The sequence below is a fragment of the Triticum aestivum genome, chromosome 4B (assembly GCF_018294505.1).
Source record: "Triticum aestivum cultivar Chinese Spring chromosome 4B, IWGSC CS RefSeq v2.1, whole genome shotgun sequence".
NCBI classification, from domain to species: Eukaryota; Viridiplantae; Streptophyta; class Magnoliopsida; order Poales; family Poaceae; genus Triticum; species Triticum aestivum.
In genome coordinates this window covers 83580156-83588252 of record NC_057804.1, presented here as the reverse complement: position 1 = coordinate 83588252, position 8097 = coordinate 83580156, and the positions used below count along the sequence as shown (strand labels likewise).

Sequence of the window (8097 nt, the reverse complement as noted above, 5' to 3'; positions counted from 1 at the left end):
GTGAGGCGGCGTGGGTGGTGGCGCTACTGCGTTGGCGCCTGGTGGTGGGCGGCGGTCTGGCTGGTCGGCTCCAATCCGTTGGGCGGTGGGGTTGGAGTGCGGGAGAAATCCTTGCCGGTCTTCGGCTCCGATGCGGTGACACCCGCGGGTGCCAGCATTCCTTCCTGGAGGGTGTCGGTGATATCCATCCCCCACCTCCCTCCGCGTGCCGGGGAAACCCTAGGACATGTCTGGGCAGCAGCGTCGTCGGCGTCGCTTTCCTTCTTGGAGGTGCTGCTTTGTACGCGGTGGTTCAGAGCCTCAGGTTGTGGTGGTCTGTGTTCTGGTGGGCGTAGCGGTGGCGGGTTATCTGCGCTTTGTCGAGCCGCCGTTGTTGGCATTTGTTTCTTCTTCTTTTTAATTTGGGCTTGATGTGCTGCTCGCCCCAGCGATCCTTGTATCGGTGTTGGTTGCTTTGGAATATAATGTTTCGGTAAAGAAAAATACATGACTTCAAGATCATCATCATACATATCATTTTGATCATCGTCATATGGATCCTAACGATCTTTACTATAAACATCATCATTACCCTCACCATTGATATTATATCCCTGGTTGGGTTTTGAAAAGGCATCTTGGAATTTTTTTGGGGGTTTGCTCTTCTTATTAAGAAGAGGTTTTGAATTTCTCTCAATTTTCAAACTTCAAATGAAATTTAAACATAATACATGCTATGCGCAGCTACTCTAGTACACTACCAGTAACTAGGGCTCTGACAAAATATCCGTTATAACTAAATTTGAACTAAAGCCACTACACTTTTTTTTGGATCGGAGGGAGAGTACCTTTTTTAGATTGAAAGGTAGTGCTCCTACGGGAGCGACTTTTTGGTGGACGGGGGCATTGGCTCCTATTTTTTAAATTGATTCAAAAATCGTATTTCCAAGTTTATTTTTTTTAAAAGACGGTGAGAACTTATACATATTCACAATGGATCTATGACTTTTCATTCAAAAATATCATGATTTGCAAACTGCACAAAAAATATCCCGGCCCAACATATTATGATTTTTTGTATTTGAAAGCATATTGTTATGTAAATTTTTTTTGAATGTGTTATATGTGTATTTGTGTGTGTACAAGTTATATTGATTTTTTCTTTGCGCCGTGGAAATATGTTTTTTTCTTTAAATTCCACCGATGCACCAGTCCATCAAAAGGCATTTCCGGTGCTCCTACTGGTTACTTGGGAAAAAAGGACAAGATCCACCCATCCAAACGAATTTTCCCGGCATCTTCCACTAAATCCTTCTTTTTGAGATCTGGGTCACTAATTCCTGTACATTCTCATGTGCGTTGAATTTGCATAAACCCAAGGGGCGTAGACACGTGAACCAAGAAACTACGTATCATGTGTTCTTTAAACCTCAGAGCCTCCTACTCATACAAACTTCATCACCATTAACTTGTTTAAACTTCAGGATACAAAATAAAGCTGGCACTGAAGTATGATGATAATTACTACAGTAGTTGGCCATACTCAGCGAAATGGTCCCATCCCCACCGTTTCCACTTCCAAATCACAAAAGCATCAACGAGCCCATGGATATACAAAATGCCAGCACAGAGAGCCGAGACATGTCTGTTCCGTCAATGCCATCAAACAAACAATTCTCAGCAAATGATGTAGACCATCATCTTCAGTCCCCCCTTGTTTTTCATCAGCTCGAAGAGGCAGATGTCCCCCTCCCGCAGGCCGTTCTCGCTCGCAAAAGAAGTCCAGCCTCCGCTTATCCTCAGGGCACCTTTCTTGTCGCGCATCTTGCCATGCCATCTTTGGCTCTTCCCCTCCAGCTGAAGCTCCAAATTATGGCCTCCTTGTCGAAGGTACTTGGCAGTGTACTCTGTCCCAAAGGTCTGTCAATGTACACGCACAATATTGAACAGGTTATAGTAACATGAAAGCCAAACTTGGAAATTTGTAGAGGAATGGTTGATAGAACAAAACTGTTGTACAGATATCCAAATTTCTCTTGATACAAAGCATGAGTTGAAACATAACTCTTGGTAATCTAATTCGGTAAAACTACCATGCATCATTTTTTTTGCGACAACTACTGCTGCTTCTGCTATGCTACTACTGTACATCCATGGCGGCAACGCAAATTGGCTTACAGATGTTTATATGGACTGATTTTTCTGCAAAGGAAATTACCATCAACTCAACATGAGAAAAAAATTATATTTTTCTAGACTTACTAGTGAGACGCGGACATTGGTCTTTGTCATGACTGCCACGTAAATGGGCAGATCTGACGCAATGGCTCCAACTTTCTCCAAAACTATCTTGTCCTGCACTTCCGTTAGACGGGCACCCATTGCCATCATGTAGGGTTCTGTACCATCATGATCAGGGTACTTCTCACTTATCCGATGTTCGTCATGGCCCGAAGAGAAGGTTTCTTCATCTGGAAAGTTTTCATATTAATCAACACAGAAAAATACGAGCTCTTGGCATGTTAATAATTGTGTGATACTATCATACCGTCATTTGGTTCCTCCTTAATACACAATGTTGGGGTATTCTTTGTGCTTGGCAAACCACGTTCTGCACCGGAGGGATGATCAATAGTCGCTTTGCGAAGCAGATGGACAATCACTTTGAATGTTCTACCCTTAGGACTCGTCATGGGCTGAAAGACGCACAGATCTCCCTCCAATAAATTATTGTCACGGACAAAACCACACTCCTTTAGATTGCACCGACATCCATCAGATTTGACACGAAACTCGCAGTACCATTTCTTGCTCTGCTCCGGCAGCTGTAGTTTGATAGTCTGATTTTTGCGTGGAAAGTGTGTGAGTGCGTAATCCTTGGGAATTACCTGATCATAGAAAGGTGCAGCATGTGAAACTGATCAAAGTTTTAATCATGGGCATTAATACTACAATAAAAGTGAGACCCCCCCAAGAGCATGATTTCCACTGTAAAGCACCATGATATGTTACAACCGCAACAAAAGAAAAATTCACCAAGTATACTGAATCTACAATGAGTGTGCATCTTTCTCTGTTTTGGTCATTTTTACTTCAAAACAGTAACAAATGACAGATGTATATATATGGAAGTAGTTATAAGGCATACAATTAACTTCTTATTCATGGGGATTCATACGACTAACTTAATATTACCACATCAGGATATGGTTTCACACTGGGCTTCCTCATCATAGCCACAAGCAAAGGCATTTCAGGTTGAATTTCCTGGACAAGTTCAACGATATTGGCCTCATCTTCTTCTGTTACATAGCACTTCCCTGATAACACATAAAGAGGCGTCGGGAGCGTCTGATCATCAGATTCAGATGACTCATGCTCATAAGGACTGTCTTCTGCTGTAAAATAGTTTCAAGAGTAAGGGTAACAGCAGCAAAATGGTACACCATATAATGTGATAAATTGTTACAAGTCAGTTGTTAAGTTAACCTGACAAATCCTCTGACGGAGAAGACATTGCATCTTTCCTTGCTCGTTTTCTGCAATGGCCCGGGCTTCCACTCTGCCAATCAACAGATCGTCCTGGTGCTGACGAATGAGTACTACCATCACTGAAACTGGTCGAAATGTCTGCAGAATTTGTGCTTGGTTCTTGATCATTGATGTTACTCTGTCTGCGACTGCGAGCAGAGGACACCACTTTCTCACAACCACTAGAATCAAAGACCACAACCTTGAAGCGAGAGCTTCCACGGTAGCGGAACATCAGCGAGTCGCTTTCTTCTATATAATTGGCGTCGACAAACGCCTCCCACCCAGATCGGAGTAGTGTTTTGTTCCTACGCTCAGTAATTCCAACATCGTAAAGATTACCATTGTGGGCTTCTAGCTTGATGGTTCCTGACAGCTTCCACGCGAAATAGTTCACGAATCTCTCTGGTATGGCCTGCAAAAATGTTAGTTTGTCGGAAATATTAGCATTAGTTTAGAAAAAAAAATGTCTTACTGCTACCAATTTCACTGAGCTTACCATGCTATGCCTAGAGTGTCTATCCATCTGCGTGACGAAACACTTGACCTTTCCATGCAAATGAGTACTTGCAGCACTCGCAGGAATTCCTCATCTCGCCGGTTATTGATGTCCTATAAGGAGAAAAACATGGATCATGAAAGACGGCAGTCGCAGTGAAAGAAAATCTTGTTGTCCTCTACGCAAATTTTGATTCACTACTTTACTATGCAACTGGCTATCAAGTTACCTGACTTAACGAGTGAAAAACCTGTAGCTTCTCACTGTAGAAAGCCCTGAAAGTTTCGTTTATCTAAGCAGCGGTAGAATCTTGTTGAAGCACAGCTAAAGGGACTGAAACAAAAGAAGCAAATGAACATGCATGGAAGAGATGCAGAGAAGGCTAAGCAGCAAACAAAAGCGAAGGACCTGCCGCAATGCCGGCCGGAAGGGAGGTGTTCCGTGGAGCGCAAATCCTGAAAACACGACGTCCTGGAACTGGGAGAACCAAAGCAGGGGAAGGCGGAGGGAGAGAACCTGAACTCCTGGGGGAGGAGAAGAAGCACCAAATGGATGGAGTCTCAAATGGATGTGTGCGGTGCACGCCTGTAGCTGTAGGATGCCCTGATTTGCCCTATCATCCTCGTCTCTGCGACTCTGATACGACTGCTCTGTGGCAGGCACTGTATCACACGTCCAGTCGTCTAGTCGTAGGCTTGTAGGCCCGTCTTCGAGAAGCGGGAGGTTTGGTCAAAAAGTTGGCAAAAATAAGATTGGCACCGGTTCGGTGATTACGAGGTATACTTAGTAGGGTGTTGGGTTTCATTAATTTAGGGGTGACTACGAGGTTTACTGTTGGGTTTCATTAATTTAGAGCATCTACAGCCGGACTTGCAAATCAGGCCCCTCAGAAGCCCACGGACGCGGGCCCGGACGTGTTCGCGGGCACTGACTGGGCACCCCTCAAAAAATACAATCCACATTCGGACACCTCAATTACCATATCTCAAATCCATACAAACTCATGCAACTACGTTGACGCACACGTATCGTCCGGTTACTCCATCACACTACACTAAACTGCCATCGGACTACCAAAATTTGGCATGTCTGGCTATGGTGGAGTTCATCCACGGCTGCGCTTGCCCTTCCCGGCGACATTGTCGTCCTTCTCGCGAAAGTACCGGTCAAAGAGATAGTACGGATCGAGCCAGATCTGCTCGTCGCCGGAGTTGTCCTTGCCGTCGCTGTCCTCCTTCTCCTCCCTCGGTGGCAGTCCGGCCATGGCACGCACCGTCCGATTCTGCTCATGGGCGAGGGCGCGCATGTTCCTCCGCTGCCGTTTCTTCACAATGTGGGCGGGGATGGCTTCCTCCTTTGCGGCCGCCCACGCCGCCGCATCGGCCGCCTTCGCCGCTGCAATTTTCGCCGCGAGACGGGCCTTAGCGGCCCTTATCCTCTCCTTCCCACGGCGGGCCGCGCGTTCCCGAGGGGACTCATACTCTGCCGGGCCGGTGATGGGGAAGGCGATGTGTTCCGGCCGGGACCGCGAGGATCCAGCACAAGAGGACCCGAGCGCCCTGTGAGCGAACGCTATGGCGTCGCGGCGGATAGATCTGTCCGTCGGCTGGGCACTGTCCTCCTAGGAGTGGTGAAGTGTAATGCAGACTGACATTGCCTCCTCCAACCCACGCGGGACGACACCCAAGTCGATGGATACGGACTGGTCGAAGTTTGATCCGCTGCCTGCCATTGCGGAGAAGGTTGCAAACCGCCGGAGGTGAGCTCCGGTGGCAGAGGGGAGTGGAGTGAAGTGGTTAGGGTTTGGTCCGGCGTGAGGATGGGGATGAATATAATTGGGGTTAGTTGGGCCAGCATCGGCCGAGTCTGACATGGTGGGCGTGCCCCGGCGTCCCCATATCCGCCCATATTTGGGCTGGATATGGGGGGTGCCGGTCAGCCCGAGCGTTTGAGGGGCCCGTCTGGGTCCAAATTTCGTGATCGGGCAGCGCTCGGGCGGCCTGCCTGGGCGTTTGAGACGGGTTTGAGGCGGCCTGCCTGGGCGTTTGAGACGGGTTTGAGGGGTCCAGTTGTAGATGCTCTTATATGAAAAGAAAAAAAAAATTCAAATAAGTATATATAAGTCGGGAAAAGTCTTGATTCCAGGTTTTAGAGCAAAGATGATTCTAAAAGAAAATCAAATTTGGTGGCAAAATTCTACATAATGTGGGTGGAATTCCAATGAAAATAATCACTGCCATCCGTAAAAAAACAAAAAGAAAATAATCACTGCCAAAGCATAGGATTTCATCAGGAGAAAAAGGGAAATGATTCTCAGGAGCCCTATGCGTGGCGCCCACTAGAGCGTCCCTGGGTCGAATTTGGTGTTTTGACCTTTTTTGAAAAGTTCAGCCAGATCTGACCCCTATTTAAAAAAAATCAGGATCTGGCCCTTTTTCTACCGGCAAAGAGGCCGAAGGTAGGGTTGTTAGGCTGCCACTGCGGGCCCTGGTAGTAGGTTGACGGCGGCCACGGTCATCTATTTTTTCTCCTGCCGACTTGGCACGACGGCCGTACCGCCAGGTGGGTCGGCGGTAGGGCGTGGTCAGCTACTGCCACACTGTCTGGCGGTAAGATCCTCCCGCGGTGAGATTGTGTTGTAACTTAAAATCGGGGGAAACCAATGGTAGGGTTGCACACCCTACTGCCATAGACCCTGGTGGTAGGTCCTATGTGTGCTGCTGGAACTGGAACTTCAAGGGAAACAACAGTAGGCTGTGCAACCCTACCGACAGGGACTTCGGCGGTAGGGTCCTGTCGAGATTAAATTTTATGCAGAACTTGTTCATTTCAATTCCAAAAAATTCTGCACACCAGCAATATAGTTTGCAAATAAAAAATATATGATCTCACACATTATAACATGTGTCACACATCGACATAAATGATAGTTCAGCACATCAAACATACCAAATTGAATAGGTTTACATGTCCAACATAGCAAATAGTAGCAAATCAACGATAACAAGTAGTTCAACCTAACCACCAAGTCTCGTAAATAGCAAATAGTTTAACTACTTCAACATGAATCGAGTAGTTCAACATGATCATATCACCTCGCCTTCGTCTCCCTCTTGGCGGTATGCTTTTTCATTTCTCTTCGACCGAGTTTCAACCGGCTATTTCGTGCAACGAGCATGTTCTTTCTGAAACGGGGATGGACTCTTCCTATCCTTCTTCGGATGTCTCCCCCTCTTCTCCTGGGTTGGCTGGGTTGTCTGAGTCGGTGGTGGTCTCTCATCATCGTTGTACTACTCCTCCTCATCACCTTCTTCCTCTTCTTCCTCATCTTGCTCGTCATCCTCTTCTTCCTCGTCCTCCTCAACAATGCGAGGCGACGAAGCGACATGGCTAGTGGAAGCTCTGTCGGCAAGGCTAGAGGGAACTCCGCCGGTGTGGCTCGATGAAGCAATGGTACACATCGAGCCTCCAGGAACATGGATATTGGCTGTGCTAGCGCACCCAAGCATGCCCAATATCTTACGACAATAGGTCATGGACTTCTACAATAACAAACAACCAAGAACATAATATGGATCAACTTTAGGGTTACAATTAAACTATAACATGCCTAAGAGGCTCGATGTTACCTTCACCATTTCCCTCATCTTGCTATTAGATTTCGTGGTCCCGGGGTCATAACTAAGCGCGTCTGAGCCATCAACAATGCTTCTGTTCAGCTCCGAAGCTTGGAAATATAAGCATCATTTTTAAGCAAGTGACACTGACTAAAGCAGTTTCCATCCAATCGCTGAGAGCTTAAAACAATATAACACAACTTACCACTCTGTCCATCAGGGGTGCATACTCCCTAAATTCACCTTTGAACTCTTTGAGGCTGTCACGGAAGGCCTCATCCTCAGAGTAATCCTCCTCCAATAATGCGATATCGGCTGACATCCACTATGGCTCAGGCGCACATGGTACTTCACGCCATCGCCATACCACTTCATGTGTTCATCGTATTCCTCCCAGTCAACCGCTCTCCTCTCCGCATCTTTACGATACCTTCCCTCTTTCCACACTTTCGCGTGATCCGCGTGCTTGTG

At 46.8% G+C, this 8097-nt stretch overlaps 1 pseudogene; it reads right to left on the bottom strand.

Annotated features, from left to right (window-relative positions):
- Nucleotides 1–1423: 1423 nt before the first annotated feature.
- Nucleotides 1424–4605, bottom strand: LOC123094511 (B3 domain-containing protein Os03g0619600-like; annotated as a pseudogene).
- Between the last annotated feature and the right edge of the window lie 3492 nt (nt 4606–8097).